At 45.2% G+C, this 27451-nt stretch overlaps 1 protein-coding gene across 1 annotated transcript in view; it reads right to left on the reverse strand.

The window, feature by feature from the left end:
- LOC126338532 (serine-rich adhesin for platelets-like) overlaps positions 1-27451 on the reverse strand; it is a 2400280-nt gene that overhangs the window by 1997395 nt on the left and 375434 nt on the right. The gene's annotated exons all lie outside the window — the stretch shown is intronic.

A 27451-nucleotide genomic window follows, 5' to 3' on the forward strand; every position in this document is an offset into this window, starting at 1 on the left:
CAAATTATGTTTGCTTCAACCACACGTTCTCATGGTCGTGAACGTGGTCAGCTGATGTTAGTCAAGAATGGCACTGAAGCAACAAAGAATCCATTATCATCACCTCACTGAGTTCGAACGAGGTCGTGTAATGGAGCAAGGAGATGTTCATTGTTCCTTTTACGATTTGCAGAGACACTTGGCAGGAACGTAGTCACTCCATATGACTGCTAGCATCGGTGGTCACTAGACTGTACGGGCGTAAGAAGACCGGACTCCGTTTGACCATATTGCACTACTGAGCGGGAAGACTATTGTGTTCGGCATATGGCTCTGGCGCATCGTATTGCAGCAACAATTTGAGTGGCAGTTGGTACCACTGTGACTCAACGAACTATTACAAATAGATTACTTCAAGGACGGCACCGAGCCAATTGCTCTGTCCCGTTGACTCCACTGACCCTAAGCCACGACCATTTGCGACTTCAGTGATGTCAAGTGAGACCTCATTGGAAGACAGAGCGGAGGTCTGCTGTGTTTCGTGATGAAAGCTGGTTTTGCATCGATGGCTGTGAAGCCCGTTTATTGGTCACAAGAAGGGCAGTTGACGGTCAGCAAGCAATCGGTCTGTGTCCTAGACACACTGGACATACCCCTGGAGATATGAACAGGGGTGCGATTTTGTATGACAGCAGAAGCATTCTCGTGGTTATTTGATGCACTCTCGCTCCAAATTTGTACGTCAATCTGGTGAATCGACCTGTTCTGCTGCCATTCATAAACAGCATTCCATGCGGTGTTTTCCAACAGGATAGCGCTCGTCCATTCACCGCTATTGTAACCCGACATACTCTACTTCTGGATCACCAGATCTGTCTCCAGTGGAGCACATATGGGATATCATCGAGTGACAACTCCAGCGTCATCCACAAAGGACATTAACCGACCCTGAGCTGACCGACCAAGTGAAACAGACAGGGAACTCAGAGTGACGTCTGGCATATGTGTAACAAAATGCATGCTTGTTTACGTCCGTGCGTTAACATTCTGGCGTTTACAGCGGTTATTAATGTACTACCATTTTACACTATTGGCCATTAAAATTGCTACACCAAGAATAAATGCAGTTGACAGACGGGTATTCATTGGATAAATATATTATACTGGAACTGATATGTCATTACATTTTCACGCAATTTGGGTGCATAGATCCTGAGAAATCAGTACCCAGAACAACAACGTCTGGCCGTAATAACGGCCTTGATACGTCTGGGCTTTGAGTCAAACAGAGCTTGGATGGCGTGTACAGGTACAGTTGCCCATGCAGTTTCAACACGATACCACAGTTCATCAAGAGTGTGGACTGGCGTATTGTGACGAGCCAGTTGCTCGGCCACCATTGACCAGACGTTTTCAATTGGTGAGAAATCTGGAGAATGTGCTGAGCAGGGCAACAGTCGAAGGTTCGAGTCCTGCCTCAGGCATGGGTGTGTGTGACGTCCTTAGGTTAGTTAGGTTTAACTAGTTCTAAGTTCTAGGGGACTAATGACCTCAGGAGTAGTATCCTAAAGTGCTCAGAGCCATTTGAACCATGTTTTTTTAGTCCCGCCCCCTGTTGCCATTAGTTGCCAATATTGCGGTTGCATACCATACAACATGTAAGGCGTCGTATGCCGTAAACGTCATTGGTCTTTTGCGACCTCGAACTCAAGGGGTTCGTTGTAAGATATGATGGACTTCCGTAGATTCCCCGTTCCCCGTAACCAGTAGGAGGACGGTAATCTACATGTACACCCATACTCCGCAAGCCACCTGACGGTGTGTGGCGGAGGGTTGCTTTAATATATGCTGGGTAGATTCTGTATACCCAATAGTAGTGCTAATCTGCATAGTCAACACGAATCGTGCCGTCTTCAGACCGGCTTAGACTAGCTACTGGATTCGCGTCGCAGCTGCAGCAGTGCTTCTCGGCTGCTCCAGTGCTCACGTTTCGTGCGGCCTCTGCGCCGGCATTCCTGCCGGAGAGGACGGAGTGCGCGCGTTCGCAGACGACATTCCAGCGAACGGCACTGCACCGCGCTGCAGCGTCTATTTCCAGCGCCGCGTCCCGCAGAGGCGTCATCTGGCTGACTCAGCGGGCAGCGCCGCTGAGGCGAGCCGGGTACCACAGGCCGGAATGCCGCGCCCCTTCGCGTCTGGGGGCGTGCGGCGAACGGTTGCCAGCCGCCTCACCGTCTGATCGCGCAGGCCGTCAGGAAGGGACAGAGGGAGGGGCACACAGCCTCGCGTGCCGGCCGGGTCACGGGACGAACGCCCGGAAACCAGGAGGGGCCGTCTAAACATCTGTGCTCCGCTACAAAAAGAACAATGCGAGGAAAGCCAGAACAATTCCCGACTGCTACAACGCAGCAGTGCAGTGGGGGTCAAGTTCAACTACTTGCTGTAACAATAATGAATGGCCAAACGTTCCGCAAACAGGTTAATGTAAGCGCGAGCCATGGCACTGCGAATGTACAGTACTGGCGATTAAAATTGCTACACCACGAAGATGACTTGCTACACAAACGAAATTTAACCGACAGGAAGAAGATGCTGTGATATGCAAATGATTAGCTTTTCAGAGCATTCACACAAGGTTGGCGCCGGTGACGACACATACAACGTGCTCATATGCCGAAAGTTTCCAACCGATTTCTCATACACAAAGAGCAGTTGACCGGCGTTGCCTGGTGAAACGTTGTTGTGATGCCTCGTGTAAGGAGGAGAAATGCGTACCATCACGTTTCCGACTTTGATATAGGTCGGATTGTAGCCGATCGCGACTGCGGCTTATCATATCGCGACACTGCCACTAGCGTTGGTCGAGATCCAATGACTTTTAGCACAATATGGAATTGGTGGGTTCAGGAGGGCAATACGGAATGCCGTGCTGGATCCCAACGGCCTCGTATCACTAGCAGTAGAGATGACAGGCATCTTAAAACCCATGGCTGTAACGGATCGTGGAGCCACGTCTCGATCCCTGAGTCAACAGATGGGGACGTTTGCAAGGCAACAACCATCCGCACGAACAGTTCGACGACGTTTGCAGCAGCATGGAGTATCAGCTCGGAGACCTTGGCTGCGGTTACCCTTGACGCTGTATCACAGACAGGGGTTCCTGCGATGGTGTACTCACGATGGTCGCATCCGTGTTTTGCGACATCGCGGTGAACGCACATTGAAAGCGTGTATTCGTCATCGCCATACTGGCGTATCACCCGGCGTGATGGTGTGGGGTGCCATTGGTTACACGTCTCTGTCACCTCTTGTTCGCATTGACGGCACTTTGAACAGTGGACGTTACATTTCAGATGTGTTACGACCCGTGGCTCTACCCTTCATTCGATCCCTGCGAAGCCCTACATTTCAGCAGGATAATGCGCGACCGCCTGTTGCAGGTCCTGTACGGGCCTTTCTGGATACAGAAAATGTTCGACTGCTGCCCTGGCCAGCACATTCTCCAGATCTCACACCAATTGAAAACGTCTGGTCAATGGTGGCCTAGCAACTGGCTCTTCACAATACGCTAGTCACTACTCTTGATGAACTGGGGTATCGTGTTGAAGCTGCATGGGTAGCTGTACCTGTAGAAGCCATCCAAGCTCTGTTCGACTCAATGCTCACGTGTATCAAGGACGTTATTACTGCCAGAGGTAGTTGTTCTGGGTACTGATTTCTCAGGATCTATGCACCCACATGTTAGTGGTAGTATAATATATTTGTCCAATGAATACCCGTTTATCAACTGCATTTCTTCTTCGAGTAGCAATTTCAATGGCCAGTAGTGTAATTCATTGAGTAGATGTTTGAAGCTGTGCATACATGGAAATTCGATGATTAATTCAAAGACTAGGGGTTTACTGGTTTTGTGTAAGGGGCTACAGACGACATTCAGTTCTTTGTCGTAATCCGACAATGGTCACGGATGAACTGAACAAGACTCTGTTCATTATGAGGGATGACAACCGTGTAGGCTCGCCATAGGCATCCTTCATACTAATGGTGAGACGCAGTACCAGCAGCTCCACTTTGCCCAGGAGTTTGTAACTGACGTACGGGATGTGTGCAAAAAAGCAATGAGACTGATTTTTTGCCTACCAAACAAAAATACTGTCCCCTTCAAAGTGGCTTCCTTCGGCAGACATACACCGGCCGAATCGTTGTCCCCAGTCTTATTAGCAGCACTGAAAGGCGTCAGCTAGTGGTCTCTTTAATAGTCGGTCGCATTATTTTGAATGAGTCCAGAGTCCCAAAATGACGTCCTTTAATTACATTTTTAAATTTCGGGAAAATTAAAAAGTGACAAGGACTTAGATGGGGGGACTGGGCGGCTGTGGAACAACAGGAATGCATTTTGATACCAAAAATTCCGTAGTGGACGTGACCATATGACGTGGGGGGTCGTCATGGTACTGCATCCACTCGTCTGCATATCCACTCGCACTCTATTCACCCTTGCCCTGTGTATTTCAAGGAGATCTTTGTAAAACACGTGGTGGACAGTTTGCCCTGGAGGAACAAATTCTTTAAACACGATACCCCTGCTGTCAAAACAGCAAATGAGCGTTGTTGTGATCTTTGATTGTCTCATTCGAGCTGTTTTCGGGGCAGCAGGTGTCTCAGTGTGCCGCTCCCAGTCGCACCCCTTTGTATGAGGATCTTATTCATAAATGCAGTATTCATCATTTGTGATCACACGACTGAAGCAACCTTGGTCGCTGGCAATTCTCTCAAGAAGATCAACACACTTGTTTCTTCAGTTGTTCTTCTACTCTGTTCACAGGCTTTTCGGCACCATTTTAGCACAAATCTCTCGCATGTGTAAATTTTCAGTCAAATTTTGATGTCCGGTGAAAGTGGCAGACCACTCGCACTGTTGTCAGCCTTATTATTTTTCTCACCCCCCCCCCCCCACCCCCCGTAATTAGTACAGCAATGGTAAGTTATCAATGATATCAGATGCCACTCTGGAGTGCTCCATTGCTGCTACGAGTCGCAGAACACCAAAACTAGTGCGTTAGCTGGACGATTGGAAAAATTCGTACCAGAGCAATATACTCTAGTATGGACGTTCAAAATCAGGAGAGGAATATGTGCTAGTAGTTGTTAGAATGACTTTCGTGCGAGTTGGGAAAGGCTACCGCAGGTCTGGTGAAATACTCCGATCACTGCGTTTACCGAAGGCTTGCGCTAATGACTTAGTGGCTTCCATCCCCGACTGCTGTTCCGCCTGGCGGCATTCCCACGCTGCGCCGAGGGGCCCGAACGAATCCCGCCAGACTAAATAAACACGCGAAATGAATGCGTGCAGACTACACACAAGCGCGAGCGCGCATGCTTGCCCGCTCAGTCGCCAGTGAAATTCCGACGGAATTTTTAAAGGAATGCTCCGAAGATAAACAGTAATTCCGTTTGGTAATTGGATGCTCAGTGTGAATTTAACATGAGATCGATTGATGAATTATGTATGAAGGGCGGGCAGGCTAGCGGGCGGGAGCAGCGCGCGCGACGTCGGACGTCGCCTTTGATGAAGACTAACTCTGCGTTTAGAAATTGATGACGTGTGAAAGAGAGGAGACGGACGGTTCGCGGAGAGGGGAGCGCGGTGGTAGTCGATCACCGCCCTCCCGTGGAGGCGTCGCGAGTGTTCACGTCAGTTGTCTCTATCTGCAGTCACGTACACCAACTAATACAGTGTGGGCCAAATAAAAGTGGCCCGAATGAGTGGATACGATTGGACATATGACCACACCCTGAGACGCGCATACCACGTATACGCCCGCCGCGTGATCCACACCAGTTCAGAGTGTCATGCGGGCTGTGTCAGTGCGAGTGGAGCAGTGGGACGATGGTACACACAGTGGAGCAGTGGGTCTTCGTTGTGGGAAGTTGTTTGACAATGAGGTCGTGGACACGGCGTGGTAAGCTGTTTACTGAGAAGATTAAGGGAATCCATGTATCAGTAACGAGTGCACTGCAACGCTTAGTCCGAAAATGACGTCACACGGGATCTGTTTTTCAACAAGTCATAGAACATTCCGAAACGTGCCCGCACAACACGTAATGTGGTTGTAGTTTATCAGAAAATGTTTCAGAGTCCTACAAAATGAACTCGATTCGTGGCGCAAGAGAGCAGCGATGATGAGGACGAATAGTCCACCTCGACCTGCACATTCATCCCTATGGAGTGTCTGCTGTCCATGCATTAAAACCAGCAGATGCTTCTCAGCGCCTCCAGTGGCTGTTCACTGAGATAACAACTAATAGCTTGGACAATGATCTGTTGTATATCTCCGTTTTCACTAGAGAGGTTACGTCAACCCACAGAATCACACGTTCTGCCCGGGCGATATTCCGAAAAAAACTTCCACGAATCACCATTGCATGATCAGAAGGTTGGGGTTGGTGTGCAGTGTATGCAAACCGCATTGTTGGTCCCATCTTCTGTCGTCATACATCGACTTCGGCGAGTTGCATTAACAACATTTTGAAACCAATTGTGGCAGCATTAATGGAGGACGAAAACATGTAAAGTTACCTCCAACAGGGTGGAGTAACTGCCAATAATCCGGCGGAACTCTGGAAAACGTTTACCAACTTCACGTCTGACATAGTTGTTACAAGACGTCAGTGTAGTCGCGGCCCTAGCTGGCTACCCAAGTCATCTGATCTGTCAGCGTGCGATTACTTGTATGGTAAGCCGGCCGCGGTGGCCGTGCGGTTCTAGGCGCTGCAGGCCGGAACCGCGGGACTGCGACGGTCGCAGGTTCGAATCCTGCCTCAGCATGGGTGTGTGTGATGTCCTTAGTTTAGTTAGGTTTAAGTAGTTCTAAGTTCTAGGGGACTGATGAAAACAGGTGTTAAGTCCCATAGTACTCAGAGCTATTTTTTATATCGATCTGTTATGATCCTAGCAGAGTGTCTCTGAATTCTTTCGATGCCTACTGCGATACTTACTTGATAACGATTCGTAACTCTGGAACCATTCTGCAGGACTGGTCACACTAGCATCTTTATTGCAGTTTCCTCAGTGTTTTTTCAACAAACCTAAATCCTTCATTTGCACTTCCTAATACTCCTCGTTTCACATTAGTTCTTCTTATTACCTCTAAATACTCAAACGTACCTGGCGAGGTGGGACAGTAGTTAGCACAGTGGACTCGCATTCGGGAGTCCGGCCATCCTGATTTAGGTTTTCCGTGATTTCCCTAAATCGCTTTAGGCAAAAGCCGGAATAGTTCCTTTGAATGTGTACGGCCGACTTTCTTTTCCATCCCTCCCAAATCCGATGGGGCCGATGACTCGCTGTTTGGTCTACTCAATAACGAACCAACCCACTAACCAACCAAATTATACGTGCGATGCGATATACTCGAGCTGTTCAGCACCTATCTTTAATCGGCTACTAGCAGTTTTTTATGTTTGTTAAAGGCGTGACATTACACTTATATCACATCTGAAATAGATGCCATTAATTGTATCAAACTGAAAATTTCTCCCAGTCAATATGGAGTTTACTATCTCCCAAAAATGACCCTTTGTTACAGACAGCAGTATTATAAGCTAGCTCCTCTAACTGTGCTGCTGTTCCTAGTTGAAAAATCGTTTATGTATATTGAGAAGCTGATTCTTGATTTGTAATGAACCTTGCCGTCAGGATGTTAAACACTAATATTTCTTGCTTTGAATCGAAACCGCCCAAAATTCCTCCCTGATCTATGTGCAGCTTGAGCTTGCTCCGTCATAAGTCTACCTCATATTTCGGTATGCAAATGGTTAGTTGGCATGGGTTGGCTTACGTTGTTTGGGGGAAGAGACCAAACTGCGAGGTCATCGGTCTCATCCTGACATTTGCCTGGAGCGATTTAGGGAAATCACGGAAAACGCAAATCAGGATGGCCGGACGCGGGACTGAACCGTCGTCCTCCCGAATGCGCAAATGGTTAGTATTTCAGCGTAACCGCATCTAGTGTGTTGGAGCAACGCAAGCGAGGAAAGATTCCGTAATTGGATGTCGCATTTGAAAGTTGGTTTCTTATGAGAAGAACATGTTAGGCCTTGTGTAAGAAGGAGTAACATCTACCAGCACCTGTAAAAGTACGGCAGCGGTTGACACTACTGCTCGAATTGCTCGTGATCCCTCGACTGCCATGCCATTATGGGATCTATCGATTCAGGAGGGCCCTACTCAGAGCCATACACGCTGTCGATGGTCCTACGCACTAGCGCCCGAGTGGTCGCCCAGGAACGTTCAGCAGAGCCGAGGACCTTGAGTCACAGAATGGGCTTGTTCACACCAAGGTAAGTATCCGCATGGACAATGCTAGCCTATCCGAAGTACCGTGGGCTATCGGCAAAGTGAACATTTGAGGGCATGGTGAAAATTACAAGCAAATTATTCGGTGAACTTTCCTGCTTTGTTGAGGCAGGTTACAACCCTCTGCCGCTGAAGGGCTCCAAACTATAGCGTGTAACACAGTGGTGTGTAGCGTTTTCGAAACTTTTCGTAGTTACGACTTCCCCTGACGGGTCAGCATGTAGAGGCGCGGCGACAGTTGTATTCCAAACAACGTAAAAGCACACGGGTCATTCAGCAGGGCGCATTTTTAGGCGCGGCCCGGATCTCTTTACAACGACAGGAGGGACGTATGACCTAATGCCACTCCTGTGACCATTGTTGCCGTTGTTCGCCGTACTTGGGTCGCCCATCTGTTGCAGAGTGAAGCGAAGCGGCAACAATGGTCAACGTTTGCTGCAGGAGCCGTCGCACTCTCTCTGTGAACAGTCGTCAAATTCGGATAAAATTTCAGGCTTTCGATGATCTCAACAATTTTTCCTGAAGGGCTACAACTGGCTGTCCTGAGCTTTTTTTTTTTTTCTTTTTCTTTTAGGAGCAGATGAATCCGCTCTTCAGCCAAAGTGTAGAGAAACTGTATTTAAAATGGTTAAAATATATAAAAGGGGACAATAAGAGATGATTTGGAAAAAGATACGTAAGTGGACGATAGTGACTATTTTTACATAAAAACACTAAACGAGATTGAATAAAACACACATGGATGAAAATAATGATGGTTTTTGAAACTCGTGAGATTTTATATTACTGTTGAAATACAATCACTCTCGAACGTTAATGATGCGATGGTGTAATGGTGGAGCGAGGTGACGCTCGAAAAAAGTGTCATGGTGAAGGAGCGATGATGAGTACAACAATGGGCCTCCGCAACCGACGACACATGCACGTGCCAATGCCAACACCACGAAACCGGTACTACGACTAAACTGGCCACGTGGCTATCGGCACTGGACGCTGCCGTAGCGGCAGAGCGTTGCATGCTTTGATGAATCCTGATTTCTTCTTCATCAAGCCGATTGGAGGGTGCGAACCCGTCGTCTTGCATGGGAGCACCCCATTGACACCTGTACTGCAGGATGGAGACAAGCTGGCGACGACTATATTATAGACTGGGAAACATACTCTTGGACATCCATGGTTCCAGTGTAGCTGACGTAATGCACCATGACGGCCAAGGTGTATCGTACACTACTTGCAGACCACGTACCCCCCGTCATGACTTTCATGTTTCCCAATGGGAGTGGCACTTTTCAGCAAGACAATGCGCCATGCCACAAGACCAGGAGTGTGATGGAGTGGTTCGAGGAACACAGTGGAGAGCTCTAGTTGATGTGCTGACCTCCCACCTCGGAGGATCTCAACCCGACTGAATACACCTGGTATGAGATTGAACGTAACATCGGAGCTCATCACCTCCCTCACCGGAATTTATGGTAATTGAGGTGACTGATATGTGCAAATGTGATTCCAACTCCGTCCAGCGACCTACTAAGGCCACATTGCTTCCATGCCACGACGTGTCACCGCTGTTATCCATGCCAAAGGTAGACATACTGGCTATTAGATAAGTGGTCATAACAGTTCTGGCTGATCAGTGTGGGGTGCGTCTGTAGAAGGAAACCATATACAAGATAGTTACGACCAAGTGCAGGTCAGTGCTCCAGGGTATAGAGTACTTTATCGGTAGGCATGATGGCATGTGACATCTTTTTTGGAAAAAACAGCTAATTAATCAACACACTGTTAAATATATCTCTTTTAGCTGGAAATAATCGTGCTGTCTTTTGCCTCATGGAGTGGACATGGCTCTTTTAATACTATTAAACACAGAAGGGTAGAGAGAAGTTCATTTTAACAGAGTATCTACAAAGCTGTTATTCTGTGATTGCAATTCACGTGTTACAAGAAAGGTCGCCATTCCTTAAGGTTCAAAATGGTTCAAATGGCTCCAAGCACTATGGGACTTAGCATCTGAGGTCATCAGTCCCATAGACTTAGAAATACTTAAACCTAACTAACCTAAGGACATCACACACATCCATGATCGAGGTAGAATTCGAACCTGCGACCGTGGCAGCAGCGCGGTTCAGGACTAAAACACTGAGAACCGCTCGGCCACAGAATTCCTTAAGGCACATGCTAATTCCAACTGTCAAGTCATCAGCGCACGTTTTGTGCACTTATATGAAACAGAAAGGGGCCTGAAATACGATAAGGAGTTACAACAGAAACGTATTTTGCCACTAAATAAAAAGGGAATGTATTATATATTTTATGTGTGTGCGTGTGGAGCACCGTGTTGTCTATGTTACATGCAGACATCATATACCATATAAAAATCATAACAAGGGCATTAAGGCGACGTAAGTGTGCAACTTTAGAAGATACGATATCTTGTTCTCGTGAAACCATATTGTGTTAACTCAGAAGTCTGATGTTTGAGGACGACAGTGCAATTCTGCTGCCTCCAACTCATATCTCGCACAGGGACCTTGAAAATAAATTAAATAAGATTATGGCTTGTTCAGAAACAAAATGACATTTATTTGTCACTCGTTCCGTAAGCGAATTGAATACGACGGAAGGTGGCTAATATTAGGACATTGTACCCTCTGCCGTGTACTTTTAAAGTGGTTTGCGGATTCAAGGAAGGAAGGAACATCCCCTTAATACATTTTAGCGCCACCTCTGGCAAGCCTGAACCTTCGGGTCGATGGCTATAAATCTTTAATGGTAGACAATGCCATTCTGTATCTTTCCTTGTAGACAAAATGCTCCCAGTTCTCGAGAGATACTTGAGAAGCGAATCCGGCCCTTAATTGTTTTTCCGATACGGACGTCGCCCAGGACTTTGCTGTGTAGGGAAGCCGCACATTTCCAGGAATTATAGAATAACGTCTTCGATATTAATGGCTCGATAGTTCCGTAAAAGTGTAGTAAGCTAATTTTGTACATCACTCATTGAGGCAATGAGCCGAGGAGGAATGTTAGAGCAGGATGGAAATGTTTACCTCACTGATCAAAACAAAGCGAATACATCCTCCTCAGAGTATTATGTGTGAGACATAAAAGGCTGCTCAGTATTTCTTCAAGACAGACTGACGTCAACTAAGCGCGCGATTGAAAACAGTGGAAAAAAATGTACTGCACCAATTCCGAATGGGCGTGAGCGATTGTTCAGAATCTGAATCGTACTCTAGAACACTGCGTATATCCATCTTCTATTGGAAGTGGGACGACAGCTGATCAGTATACGAGGATTGTGTGTATAAAATCAGGCCTGATGACGGTGCGATGTATCACAGGAACCGATCACTTTTGAATAAAGAAATTTAAGCACGCTGTTGAACGTGTTACATCAGTCCTCATGTCTAGAGTAATGGCTTTCAGGGACTCGGGCAGCAATCATAATGCATGTTCGCGCCATCAAAGAAGAGTTCGGAACAGTACCACGACAAAAGTATGACTTATTTCATTTCCTGTCTTAATCCAGTTTTTTAGGGATTCGCGGAGTATTACATTAAAAGAGGAGTTAACTCAGTTTCACATTCGGTTTACAATATGAGAGGGGTTACGCTGTTCTCTTGGGATTTGCTCCGTACTACCGATTTCAGCTGTAGCCCGAGGAACGCTAATATTTATATCAGTCATCTTTCCAGTGGCGCCAAATTTAAATTAATGCTATTCTCTTGGACTTTCCCTTTTAAGAAAATATTTGATTGTTGAGTTCAGCACTCTACCTTTGAATGGCTACCTTCAGTTACAGTCCCTCCATCCTGCATAAATGTCTGGATACTAACTTTGGTACCACTAACATCCAGTATGCCCGCTCGGCTGGCCGTGCGGTGTAATGCACGGTTTTCCGGGCGGGAAGGAGCGCCTGGTCCCCGGCACGAACCCGCCCGGAGGACTTCGTCGAGGTCCGGTGAACCGGCAAGTGTGTGGATGGTTTTTAGGTGGTTTTCCATCTGCCTCGGCGAATGCGGGCTGGTTCCCCTTATTCCGCCTCAGTTACACTATGTCGGCGATTGCTGCGCAAACAAATTCTCCACGTACGCGTACTCCACCATTATTCTACCACGCAAACATAGGGATTACACTCGTCTGGTGTGAGGCGTTCCCTGGGGGGTCCACCGCACAATAACCTTGGGTTCGGTGTGGGGCGGCGGAGGGGTGAAGTGGATTGCGGTAGTCGTCATGGGGTTGTGGACCACTGCGGCTGCGGCGGGGACGGAGCCTCTCCGCCGTTTCTAGGGCCCCGGTTAATATACAATACAATACAATACAATACAACAGCCAGTAAAAATGACCAGAATTTCTTTGGGTTTGTTGAGAGACCTTTCAATAGTAATAATGGATGAAGGCTTCACTCGTCGCCCTCTTGAGTGTTTAAAGCATTTATTTCAGCTATGCAGGAGTCTATGTTTCTTTGTAATTTGATTTTCAGATATTGTAAACCGTGGACGTTCCCTTCCATCATAAACTGTCCCTCTAGGTATGTACTTATCAAGTGTAAGGTCAGCTACTATTTTAAAGTCGAACCATAGTTATTGTACACATTCCTATCCGGAAGCTAAGTGTTTCATGTTCATCATTAAGATCTAACGCAACACCCTTGCAGTCCATCCCAGAATGTTGCCCAATTGTGTGGGATCCGTATGGAACAGGACTATCAGGAGACACTGAATTTATACATAAAAGGACAGCACAAATGGTCACAAGTTTGTCTACGCCACGGGAGAGTGTCACGTGGATGCTGAGGAAACTTAAGTGGCAAACGCTTCAAGATACACGCAGGCAATACCGAACCAGCTTGAAGTGATGAATCTGCAAATATACAGCAACCCCCTACGTTTTGTTCCCGCACGGATGACGAGAACAAGGTTAAACTAATTGCAGAGCGCACTGAAGCGTTTCAGAAATCATTTTTCGCATGCTCCGTACGCGAATGGAACGGGAAGAAGCCTTAATAACTGGCACAATGCGAAGCAGCCATGCCATGCACTTCACAGTGGTTTGCTAAGCACGGATGTATACCGGGTGATCAAACAGTCAGTACACATTTGAAAACTTAATAAACCGCGGAATAATGTAGATAGAGAGGTAAAAGCGGACACACATGCTTGGATTGACATGGGGTTTTATTAGAACCACCCCATATTGTTAGACGCGTGAGAGATCTCTTGCGCGCGTCGTTTGATGATGATCGTGTGCTCAGCCGCCACTTTCGTCATGCTTGGCCTCCCAGGTCCCCAGACCTCAGTCCGTGCGATTATTGGCTTTGGGGTTACCTGAAGTCGCAAGTGTATCGTGATCGACCGACATCTCTAGGAATACTGAAAGACAAGATCCGACGCCAATGCCTCGCCGTAACTCCGGACTTGCTTTACAGTGCTGTTCACAACATTATTCCTCGACTACAGGTATAGTTGACGAATTATGGTGGACATATTGAGCATTTCCTGGAAAGAACATCATCTTTGCTTTGTCTTACTTTGTTATGTTAATTATTGCTATTCTGATCAGATGAAGCGCCATCTGTGGGACATTTTGTGAACTTTTGTATTTTTCTGGTTGTAATAAAACCCATATGTCATTCGAAGCATATGTGTCAATTTTTACCACTCTATCTACATTATTCCGTGGTGTATTAAGTTTTCAAATTTATACTGACTTTGACTTTTTGATCACCCGTTATATGCGAACACTGATATCTCTTACGACTAGGAGCTTAGGAACTTTCAACATGTGTGACTCTTTCTATCAACATCACAGAATAAGTACACAAGTAAGTGGCTTTACATTCCGTATCTTTGCTGGAAGATATCATTCCATCACTCGTTTGCCAGAAAGAAGGGAAAAAAAGTGTCGCACATTTCTATGTAGTGGCGAAGTGTGGCCTCGCAAGGGAAGAGCAGCTCACTCGCCCACTCAGCGCCTGGCTGGTGTATCGGGAAGCGCAATCTGTCAGGAGCTCATCTCGAGAAAAACGACGGCCCTGACTTGTGTCGCGGGAGGCGGCAGTCGCTTCCGCTCGTAAATCATCGCAGACTCGGGGGACTCGAAACGGAAAATACGTGCGTCGGCACACAGGCGGTTGCTCGCGGAAGATTACTACTACTCCACTCCTAGTTGCACAGAGAATAACCTAAATTTCTCCAGAGTGTTTCCACGTGAATGACGTTTCAGCTCTCGTACATCATCCCAGGGAGGCGGCGATTCTCCGGAATGTTATATCGTGATAACTGCTACATTAAACTTCGGTACTCGTCACTAAAATTGTGGTACCTGGATGGGTGGCAAATGACGAAATTTTACTCATTGTGCACATTCAGTATAGCAGGAAGAACCATGATTAGGTCTTTAGCTGTATTGGGTTGGACACAGTATTTCAAATGTAGCACACTGATATGCCCCACGTCAAGCTGAAAGTCGTACGTTTGTTTGAGCAAATCTTTCATTAGGGTTTACCCTATCAATCAGATAGGTCTTTAATCTTTCTTAAAAGACATCATAGTCGCCGTTGACTGTGTAAAATATTTATTGTTGCTATTGCAATTTCGGCCTTATGGCCATTTTCAAGTAACACTGCAAAAGTTACACTCTGTCAGAATATAAAACTGTCTGACAGAATGTAACTTTTGCAGTGTTACTTGAAAATGGTCATCAGGCCGAAATTGCAATAGTAACAATAAATGGGTTCAAATGGCTCTGAGCACTATGGGACTTAACTTCTAAGGTCGTCAGTCCCCTAGAACTTAGAACTAGTTAAACCTAACTAACCTCTTGACATCACACACATCCATGCCCGCGGCAGGATTCGAACCTGTGACCGTAGCAGTCACGCGGTTCCGGACTGAAGCGCCTAGAACCGGCCACGGTGGGCGTGCGCTTCTAGGCACTTAAGTCCGGAACCGCGCTGCTGCTACTGTCGCAGGTTCGAATCCCGCCGCGGGCATGGATGTCTGTGATGTCCTTAGGTTGGTTAGGTTTAAGTAGTTCTAAGTTCTAGGTGACTGATGACCTCAGATGTTGATTTTATGAAGCTCCTAGAACCGCTCGGTTCCTCCGGCCGGCGGCGACTATGATGTCTTTTAAGAAACATTAAATGACTGTGAATCCCAAACATGAGAAGAGAGATCTTTAATTGTTTTAGTTTGAGATCTTTATCGTAGTCTACTCGAAGCAGTACGTATAGGAAGTGATCTGTAGGGTATGTGTTTTATTTAATCCTAACTCTTCCTTTACGATGAGCAGCTTCTGTTTCCTAAACACTCCGTGTCCTGCACGAAATCCATTGTGTTAGTTTTGATGTCAGGTAAGGCGAATTTTCTGCTCTCTTAGAGCTCAAAAACGGAGGGTCGAACCGTTGGAACGCACAGGACCATAGCAAGGTGGGAGGGATTGTTTGAAGAAAAAGGAACTAAATGGTGGCAGAGGACCGCAGCCTTCTATGCCTTGGCATACCTGACTTGGAACGGGTAGGTGGAACGATTTATCCAGCCAACGGTGATTTGCCCGAATTTCTGCCAAGACAGGTGTTGTACGCTGTGCAGCTGTACCACGGGGGAATGACGTGGAACGCAACGCAAGTGCTTGCAGGCGCACTTGTAGCTATATCGCCATCAGAGCTTGTTCATAGTCACAAGTCTTTGTAGCAAAATCACTGTGATTTGCTGAAACCTTTCTCTCTTCTGTGGCAAGCTAAATTCTTTTCACCGCCTTGTTTTAAGGAGGGCCAGTATGTTCATTCTCTTGTTTCAATAACTGTAACTCGTGTACATTATTCTCTCCTTTCGCTCTTGTTACTTGAAAACAGCCGGCCGCGGTGGTCTCGCGGTTCTAGGCGCGCAGTTGGGAACCGCGCGACTGATACGGTCGCAGGTTCGAATCCTGCCTCGGGCATGGATGTGTGTGATGTCCTTAGGTTAGTTAGGTTTAAGTAATTCGAAGTTCTAGGAGACTGATGATCACAGCTGTTAAGTCCCATGGTGCTCAGCGCCATTTGAACCATTTCTGAACTTGAAAACCAGGTAACGAAACTTTAAGTTTACCAGCTCCGCAAATCTCTATGAATGAGTAATATCAGCTTTCTCTCTTGTTCATTGCCCTCGGCAACATTTATCTATGTTGCAGGATCTAGGACCACGCACTAGCTTATAAAATCATTTCCCTTGTTCCCATGTAAAGGCATCTCCTTCCTCCCCCACACCCTACCCCATCCTGACAATTTTATCCGCTAAATTACTGTCAAGTTTTCATTCCGTAAGGGACACTAGCATTTAAGAACAGTGGTTGATACGCAAACTTCAAGCCCCCCATCCCCCCTCCCGAGGTTATTTTCAGACGCAGCAGGCAATAGAGTTAAAAATACATGAGATATGGTTAAACATTGTGATGCTTTTATCCGTTGCTTTAGATTAAAGAAACTGTTCTATATGTTTTCAAGGCGGAAATTCTTCCTACTTTAATTAACCACCGCGTGGCCATTGCACTTATGGGGTACGACATCAGCCTTAGTGGACGTGGTACAAGAACAATAGGAAACAGTGGTCAACAGATTACTGTCACGTTTTTGCCTATTTTCAGCCAGAAATACAGATTAGGAACACTAGTTTACCATCAAATCACTCGATGCTACCAAATACTTAAATCACAGCCGGACCTTATAAAGGCAGGCCGGGGTGGCCGAGCGGTTCTAGGCCCTACAGTCTGGAACCGCGCGAACGCTACGGTCGCAGGTTCGAATCCTGCTTCGGGCATGGATGTGTGTGATGTCCTTAGGTTATTTAGGTTTAAGTAGTTCTAGGTTCTAGAGGATTGATGACCTCAGAAGTTAAGCCCCATAGTGCTCAGAGCCATTTGAACCTTATAAAGCCATGCAATTGTCTGATACGCATAATGGTTACGATTTTTTTCTCTTTCCTTTCCTTTTACTCGGTACAGTCTTATTAGTAAAGGAAGAGGAATGAGTATGAATGTATGCCAATGCAGAAATTAAATTCAATACATTTTTTTGTTTCTAATACGAAAACCGTGAGGTAGAGCAAGATATGTGAACTCTTAGATGAAAAAGGAGGGTTCAAAACCGTTACAATATTTGCCGACAAAGCGCAGTTCCTCATACAGGGACGATAATTACTTCACGCACAATAAAGGAAGCTGTCATGACGTCAAAGGCGTAAAGCTGACGTCCGACAATTCAGCTGGCCCGAGCTTCTGCTTCTGGGGAAGTGTTTTATCAAAAATGCCAGCTTGCCCCATTTACGAGTGTACTAATCGTTCTGATTATACTCTAGAATGTAAACGAATCACATTTCATTCGTACTTGGACGTGTTCAAGCGATATATTCTTCTATGTATATGAATTTTAACTTAACTGTTATTGTAGTGTTTTTTTTTCCTTCATTTGACTTACGATTTCCTATCAGTCCCGCTCGGAAAGCTCTCTGAGGTGATTCTGATGCCCTGTGTGATACTGTCCGACGGCAAGAGGACCCCTATTCTCTCGGTAACTATTATAAAGAGTAGCGCAGTCGAAAGTAGTACGCTTCTCCTCTGAATACGATTGCGATATTTCAACTTCTTACATAGCGTAAACAAGTAGAACAATGGGCAGTTTTATGCAATAATCGACTGTCCGCATTCTTCTAGCAGTATTTCAGTTTATTTCGTAAGTTAGACGTTTTTTTTTGCGGTCTGCAAAATGAGTTTATCGACTGAAGAAAGAACTGAAATTGTGAAAGCGTATGTGAAAACAGGTTCGGTTAAGTAAACTCGCGTAATTTTCGGGGTTAAGTATCCTGATAGACGACTACCAGAAAAGAGAGCAATTGTCTGTACAAACAGTAGCGCACCTAGTGATCTGTATAAAAAATTAAACGACAAAGAATTCCTTCAGCTCATGCACTAGTTATTTACAGACATTGGCTGAAGAATTTTTCAGAATGCAAAGAAGACTATACGCAAATGGTCCAAATGGTGCATGTAAGCAGGATGAGTTGCCAGCGGATATTGAAAAGTCTTAATCTGAAGCCATATCGTGTGACAGTTCCGCAGCAATTGCGGGGCGATGACAGTCAGAAACATATAGATTACTGCACGTGGCTTTTGAATAACATCAACGATGTTTCTGTTACATCATGATTGATGAAGCACGGTTTCATCTTTCCGATCATGTGAGTTCATAGAATACGATGTACTGTGCTACCGAGAACCCTAACATTGCTTGCAGCAACCACTCCATGATTGGCGTTTTATGCAGTGTAACAGGAACGAGCATAGTTGGACCTATATTTTTTGACACTACCCTTAACACGTTTACATAAGTGACATTTTTGATACGTTTTGTACTCAAATCACCGAATATGAAAGACAATACTAGTTCTACCGACAAGATGGGGCGACATTCCACACGTCTAAGGTATCCTAGCAACGAGTCCATGGTGTCTTTATTGAGGAATGAACTGTCAGCAAGCGTTTATGACGACCACGTTCGCCAGGTCTAATAACATGTAATTATTTTCTTCCTCTGGGGATACTTGAAGAACTAGATCTATGAAACAAATACACGCACAATAACAGAACCGAAAGACAACATAAGCAATGAATTTTCCGCCGTTAATATCCGGACTTTACGCAGTGTGTATCTGAATATGCTTAATGTTAGACGCGAAAAGCTGAACACTGATGTAGCAGAGAATCGCTTTCAGCATCGTCGATAAATTTATTTTGCATAGTAAATAAATTTTAAGTTCATTTAAGTTTTTCCTGTTTGTAATTTCTTTGGTTCAAATGGCTCTGAGCACTATGGGACTTAACATCTTAGGTCCCCTAGAACTTAGAACTACTTAAACCTAACTAACCTAAGGACATCACACACATCCATGCCCGAGGCAGGATTCGAACCTGCGACCGTAGCAGTCGCGCGGTTCCAGACTGAGCGCCTAGAACCGCTAGACCACCGCTGCCGGCTGTAATTTCCTTCCATTTCCTTTATATTTACACGGGTTACCTTCATCTGCGCCACCCTCTAGTATTGCATCATTTGCATTGGAGTTCTGGCATACGCCAGACCTTTGTGCAGTATATCGCAGTTTTAACATATTTTAACTGTTGCGGGCCAATTTATATGAAATAATCTTGAAAATAGACCCTCTAAGGAACATTTTAAGCCAATAGTAAACTCAGGATAAAAATATTTCTACTTTGGTCTACCCCCTGAAGTACACAACTGTTGGCTCTGTAGGGGAAGGGCAAAGCTAATGGGGCAAAAATAGAACGGGGGCCAATATTTGTATCGACCGCCGGTTGGCTGTGCAAGTCGATGAACTGTGCGACGCCGCGCTCCACGCATTTTTCGCCCACCCGCGATCGGACAAGAGCAAATTCCTGGTCGGTTTTATTGAAGATAAGAACGCAGAGGAGGGAGCGCCAGCCCTTGCGCTCCCCCTAGGCCCTAGGAAATTAACTCTCCCCGCAGGGAATTTAATATATTCTGTAACGCTGGCAAGCGCGAGCAAGCACAGCCTTTCGGATCGGGATGGCTCAAAGGGGCCGGCAGGAGCAGAGGCTCGCCTTGCGCGGCGGCCGCCGCGGGCGCTGCGGTCGCATCCGACGCTGCAGCTGCTGCCGCCTGGCGGCCGACCGCTCAATGTTTATCCTGCGTCCGCCCGCGGCCCGCGATCTTGTTAGCGCTCTTTTGTGCCGCCGTAGCCAAGCGTACGACCGCTACATGAATGCCGCCGAGACTAAGTAAGGCCGGGTACGGGAGTCGCTAACAAACCGCGCCCGCTCTGCCAGCGAGAAATATTTTCCAATGTTGCCAACGTTTCTCTGAACATTCGCTTGTATACTCTCAGCACAAACAACTAAAACACACATGTATTTCCCAAACAACACAATTTTCTGCTACAGCTACGTTTAACAACTATATTTACTTGAGCACGGACCGTTTGGGCAGAATGTAGTCATCATCAGGTGCACATTCGTTAATATAATACAATGTTTTATAACTATATACGCCAGAGGTAAGATGTTTTTGTATGAGTGAGTGCAAGTTTTATGTACGCGAAGGCTAGGGACGCAAAGAGCAAAGTTTATTTTCTTACAGTAATTACAAGTAATATTACAGAAGCTGAAACACTCAGAAATTGTATGAATGTTTACGATGTTACTAAGTGAAAAGTTTTTGAAAAATTCAAATTATCGTTTTCAAGCTATTCATCTGGACTTTATATCTGAAGAACTGTAATTGATTTGATAAATTTCGTCCGTTTCTTGTGATATTTGACGACCATTTTCAGTATTTTGGAATGCGTATCCAGTGCCATTAATAATGATTTGGAGCAATTGTCACTGCGATATACGTTGCTATGTTCATTGATCTCCATCTCCATCTACATGAATACTCTTAAGTGCCTGGCAGAGAGTTTATCGAACCACCTTCAGACTCTTTTTCTATCGTTCCACTCTCTAACATCTGTAACGAGGGGTAGCCGCCCAACCCCACGACGTTTGGTCATGGTTTCACCATAGTTTCGCCATTGACACTCATCACAGCACTACCTGAACACCTTGCGAGACATGCAGTTGCCGAAATACTCGTTCCAAGCCTCTGGGCAATCAAAATCTGTCTTTGGTCAATCTCGGACAGATTGTGCACTTTGCCTACCCTACACCCGTACAAGATGCTCACTGACACTACACACAGCTTGCATGTGTCTGACTAACAGTCATTCCTCACCAGGTGACGCTGCTATCGCCTGGATGGTTTTATATTCACAGCGGGTCAGTGGTCGTAATGTTCTGGCTGATCACCGTATGTGTCCTACGTCTGAGAGTTTGTTGTTGTTGTTTAGTGTGTGTTCTGAAATGGAAACTGATGATGTATGTTCTAAGTATATGGGTCATTTTGTATGAGAGTTTGCCAAGAAAAGTATGCAGGTCATAGTTCCCTCCTGAAGTTGTGTATGTGTTTTAGTTTAAACGTGACTGAAGCCGCAGTTTGCATTGTTTATAAAATTAATACCGTCATAGGTGTCGCCTACACCCGCCAGAGTATCCAAGAGCGCTAACGCGCTGCTTCCTGGTCTCGGGTTGGCGCGCTGGCCCCGGATCGAATCCGCTCAGCGAATTAACGGCGAGGGCCGGTGGGCTGGCGAGCCTGGATGTCATTTTTAGGCGATTTTCCACATCCTGCTAAGTGAATACCGGGCTGGTCCCCACGTTACGACTTAGTTACACGGCTCGCAGACATCTGAACACATTCGCACTATTCCATGGATTACGCTAGATGCAGACAGTTGTGGTACACTAATTCCTTCATAGGGGGTATGTGGTGGCGACAAGAAGGGCATCCGACCACCCCTTCAAATTAACATGCCTAACATGACACATCCGATTAACCAGCAGACCCCGCAAGTCGGGATAAATGCTTGGTAAGAGAGGAAGAGGGAGGGAGGGAGGGAGAGAGAGAGAGAGAGAGAGAGAGAGAGAGAGAGAGAGAGAGAGAGAGAGAGAGGGGGGGGGGAGGGAGAGAGGGGGGGAGGGGGAGAGAGAGAGAGAGAGAGAGAGAGAGAGAGAGAGAGAGAGAGAGAGAGAGAGAGAGAGGGAGGGAGGGAGGGAGGGAGGGAGGGAGGGAGGGAGGGAGAGAGAGAGAGAGAGAGAGAGAGAGAGAGAGAGAGAGAGAGAGAGAGTCGCCTACGTCCGTTTAACATGGATACATTTAAGTTACGCATACATTAATCTCGTACTCGCTGCATTCTCACATTCTATTTCTGTCTAGGCAAATCAGGCCTCATTTCATCACCAAAATAAGTTTCATGGGCGAATCAGAAATAGTTTCAAGAACATTAACGACGTATTTCTCACACCAAAACAGAAAACAACGTTATTACAAACACTTGTCCGAATATATTTCACTTTTTTAATCATAAATGACAGTTTAAGATCAATGTGTTCCGACGTACGGACAACATACTGGACTTTGTATTCAATAATTCACCTTCATTTCGTTTAGACAACCGAGTGGTATTATCGGTACAGTGACACAGGAAATGAAAATTAAGGAAGCGAAACGAAATCAAAAGATCGTTTACAAATGAAAATCCAAGAGCACACCCTCAGTTTAATTCTCGTTCTACTGCAAAAGTAAATTATGCACATATTATTGTTAGTGGGACAGAATAACAGCTGAAACCGCTAAAATTGGTCAAAACTGAAAGATCCATTGGAATATCCGTGAGATTCGACACAGAACTTGTAACTTAGTTTGACCCCCTGCTAACAACAATATAGCATGGTAGTTGTCTGTTACAGAATAAAAGCACAGTTACAGCCGTCTACAAGAAAGGAAGCAGAAGTTAACCACAGAATTACCATCCAATATTTTTGCCACCCGCATATTCTAGAATCTCAGAACAAATTCTGAGCTCAAATATATTGTAGTATCTCAAATAGAATGAGCTTCTCTATGTCAAACAGCTTGGATTGCTAACCTGTCAACCGAAATCCAACGCGAGCTTTTATACACGACATCCAGAAAGCCTTGGATAAAGGCAATTAAGTAAACACAGTAATGCCTGCTTTCCGAAAAGCATTTGAGTTAGTGCCAAACCTATGGATATTAAAGGAAGTGTGGTCATAGAGAGTGTGAAAGGAAACTTGTAGCTGGATTGAGGATTTCTTAATATGGAGGACACATCACGTTGTCTTGAAGAGTAATGCCAAAGGTGCCTCAGTGAAGTGTGTTCGTCACCTTGCTGTTAATGTTGTATATTCATGATCCAAAAGTAAAACTAAACTCCGCCTGAACAAGCCATGAAGGCCAACCCGTACCGACCGGCCGCCGTGTCATCCTCAACCCACAGGCGACACTGGAAGCGGATGTGGAGGGGCATTTGGTCAGCATACTGCTCTCCCGGCCGCATGTCAGTTTACGAGACAGTAGCCGCTACTTCTCAGTCGAGTAGTTCCTCAGTTTGCCTCACTAGGGCTGAATGAACCCCGCTTGCCAACAACTTTTGGCAGACTGGATGATCACCCATTTAAGCGCTAGCCCAATCCGACATCCCAACTTACGTGATCTGACGGGAATCGATGTTAACACTGCTCCAACAATAATGACCAGGGAGAAATTATGCAAAGTAACCTCACACTTTTGTAAATGATGCCGTTATCTATAATGAAGTACTGTTTGAAAAATAAGCTGCCGATATAATTACTTAGATTTTGGTAAGATTTCAAAGTGGTGGAACGAACTGCAAGGAATTTGCTTTCATTATTCAGAATCTTTTTACAGTGCACTGTATAACATTAAAAAAGAGAGAAATGTAGTATCCTATGACTCTATTATCACTATGTCACAACTGGAATAGGTTAACTCAAACACCTGTGTGTTACAATTATTAGGGATGTGAAATGCAGAGATCACATAAGCTAGGAAACTACAATCAGTCTGCAAAGAGTTTTCCTTACAGAACACTCGTGCGATCCATTCTAGAATATTGCTCACATGTGTGAGATCCATACCAGACAGAAGTATCAGAGGGCCGGCCGCTGTGGCCGAACAATTCTAGGCGCTTCAGTCCGGGACCGCGCTGCTGCTACGGTCACAGGTTCTAATCTACATCTACATTTACATCCATACTACGCAAGCCACCTGACGGTGTGTGGCGGAGGTTACCCTGAGTACCTCTATCGGTTCTCCCTTCTATTCCAGTCTCGTATTGTACGTGGAAAGAAGGATTGTCGGTATGCTTCTGTGTGGGCTCTAATCTCTCTGATTTTATCCTCATGGTCTCTTCGCGAGATATACGTAGGAGGGAGCAATATACTGCTTGACTCTTCGGTGAAAGTATGTTCTCGAAACTTTTACAACAGCCCGTACCGAGCTACTGAGCGTCTCTCCTGCAGAGTCTTCCACTGGAGTTTATCTATCATCTCCGTAACGCTTTCGCGATTACTAAATGATCCTGTAACGAAGCGCGCTGCTCTCCGTTGGATCTTCTCTATCTCTTCTATGAACCCTATCTGGTGCGGGTCCCACACTGCTGAGCAGTATTCAAGCAGTGGGCGAACAAGCGTACTGTAACCTACTTCCTTTGTTGTCGGATTGCATTTTCTTAGGATTCTTCCAATGAATCTCAGTCTGGCATCTGCTTTACCGACGATCAACTTTATATGATCATTCCATTTTAAATCACTCCTCATGCGTACTGCCTCGCGCATGGATGTGTGTGATGTCCTTAGGTTAGTTAGGTTTAAGTAGTTCTAAGTCTAGGGGACTGATGACCACAGATGTTAAATCCCATAGTACTTAGAGGTATTTGAATCATTTGAGTAAAATAGGATATTGAAAATATAAGCGGAACGGCAGCACGAATGGTCACTGGTTTGTTTGACTTTCGGAAGGGATCCAATTACGTATCGTTCCTGTTGGGACCATGAATACGAGATTTCAGTAATGGCGCAGATGCATTTGAGCTGACATTCTTCTCGGGCTACATTCACGAATGGAATGAGAAGAAATAGTAATACTTGGTGCAATGGGAAAAATCTCCTTTCGTGCAGTCCACCGTTCTTTTCAGACTACAGATGAGGATGGTACCTACTAAATGATTCACTCTTTCCTCCACACTTACTTGTCGCTGTAGACACATGTTTACATTTGAGATTAGTTTACTTTTCGTTCCCTTGACACTAATCCCTACATTGATATGCCGATTTAGATTAAATTTATGGCATTGTGACGACTCAGGTCAATGTCTCCCACTAACATATCTCGATATAATAGTTCGTTAGCAACGAGGGAAATCTCGTCTTTTCGTTTATTTTTGACCTTATCTGTGCCAAACGACCGAGGATTACCAAAACCTGTTGGCTGTAGTTGTGATCAGAATATATACGCTGGATTTTTGTAATACCCAAGCTGCCTGACACATACAGCCCCTTCTGCATGTAGGATCTGAATCGCATTGCATCATTTCATAACATCTCTAATGATAAACAACTAAAATTGTCATTCGATTACCAGGATGTAGTTGCAGGTTGCCCACCTAACACCTTCCCGAGGGGACAAAAATTTGATATTCGGTATCTCATGTACTCGTAATGATTGACCCAATGTAAAAATTTAAGATGATGCCATAATCTACCCTTTAAGAGGTATAATCAAAAATTAACAGTTTAACACAGTAAGGAAAGTATTAAAGTTAAAAACTTTTTATATTTTGAGGCAGCCTAAATCACGGCGTGCAAATTATCCACACTATATTCATCTAGTATCTGAGCATGAGAAAACTTAGTGATTTGCAACAAACTATATACATCAATTCAAACATTTTCGAAACTTTTTGTCACTGACATCCTCTGAAAAATAATGAAAGGAATAAAGTTCCACGGATTACTATATTTTGCGTGAACTTTTCAGCATCAGGCATGGAGTTTTAATATTTTACGTTTATTATTATCTACATTCACATCACATTTCTCAGATAGTATCCACGAACCTACATGAAAAATTTCATCATTCTACAAGACATATTTCTGGAGATGTGAGGTCATAATCGTCCAATAAGTGAGAAGTTGCTTCTCTTCAAATGAATCGCATAATACCTACGCTATAATCATCCAGTGTTTGATAATTGGAGGACATACGCCGTCCCATAAACTTTAAACAAGATTTCAATTTTTCTCGCTGATAGCCTCACAACAAGATAATAAAAGGAAAACATTTTATCATTGTTTTATTCATGATTGTTTGATTCTGTAAAGAATTGGGGGGAGGGAGGGAGAGGGTAGGCAGCAAAAGCTTTGACATCACTAGCGCTTGAACATCATCACAGAACTAAGTTATCGCTACATTATGTTAGAAGTTTCGCTGATTATCGTCCATCACTACACTGCCAATAGCCGACCATCCATTGAGGTTTGAGTTCTCGGATGATCACTGCAAACCATTTTTACCACTTAACTTGTTAGATCTGATGTTAAAATTCCAGTCATTTCGGGTGGTTTGGCTGAACAACAGACATAAACACCTCTTGGCAGAGCCGGCATCGAGGCGTTTTAATTAACAATAAGGAAACGGGGGTGAAACGGCTTTGTCGATTATCGAATCTTGTTACATAACCTTCACCTTGTTAATTTCGTAACATCCTCTGAGACACAAATAGCTTTTCAATTAACGAGGCGCTCTGAGGCGAGACGTTGATAATCGAAATGCTGCAGCGATAGAGAAGTCAGGTTAATTTTAATGTCCCGTCGCCATCGAGGGTGCAAAGGACAGTTCACTTGGCCAATTAGAAATGACGAAAGACTTCAGCCGAGGTCTTTTTTTCTGTAACAAGTTGACTGTAGCCCCCGGCGGGCTGACAGACATGGCCTAGAAGTACAAATAGAACAATACAATATAACAGCTTAGGACGAAATACGACATTCCGTTTGCCAGATGAATTGTTTCCTTTGCTGCACTAGTAAGCCAAAACTTTGAGATACAGTAACATTTTAATATTCTTAGTAAATATACTAGATGGTTACAAGTTATGGAAAGGCAGTGGGATACGAGTCGTCCGTCGTTGTTGAAACTGTTGGACCCTTAGAAGATATGGAACACAATCTACATGGTAGAGCACCGAGCTGCCTAGTACACAGGCGTAACTTAGTTGCAGTTAGGCTCCATAAGAGGGCGCAACCGACAAGGGGCTATGTTATGCATCCGCCTTACATCACAAAAATAGTTCCCATCGGCCAGAAATGAATGTAGGCAGAGACATGGCTCCACACAGCACGCAGCATGCAGCAGGCAGCGCTCAGGAGTTTGGTGCAGTGGGTCTTCTTAGCCCACAACCGCTTAAAACCAAAGAAAACTCGCGTGGAAGGCCGTACTGCATGCAAGTTTACTGTTAGTGCATTGCTGCGTGCTAAATGTAGCTGATATATCGAAAATGTTTTTAGCGCTGGAAGGCGAGCCATACGTTTTTATGTTGTGTGTGACTCCAAACACAACTGTAAGGAAAGTGGGTTGCAGAGTTATGCAGCAACTGTCGTCGTAGGAAAGCTGGACAAGAGCAG

Source organism: Schistocerca gregaria, chromosome 1 (assembly GCF_023897955.1).
Source record: "Schistocerca gregaria isolate iqSchGreg1 chromosome 1, iqSchGreg1.2, whole genome shotgun sequence".
Lineage (NCBI taxonomy): Eukaryota > Metazoa > Arthropoda > Insecta > Orthoptera > Acrididae > Schistocerca > Schistocerca gregaria.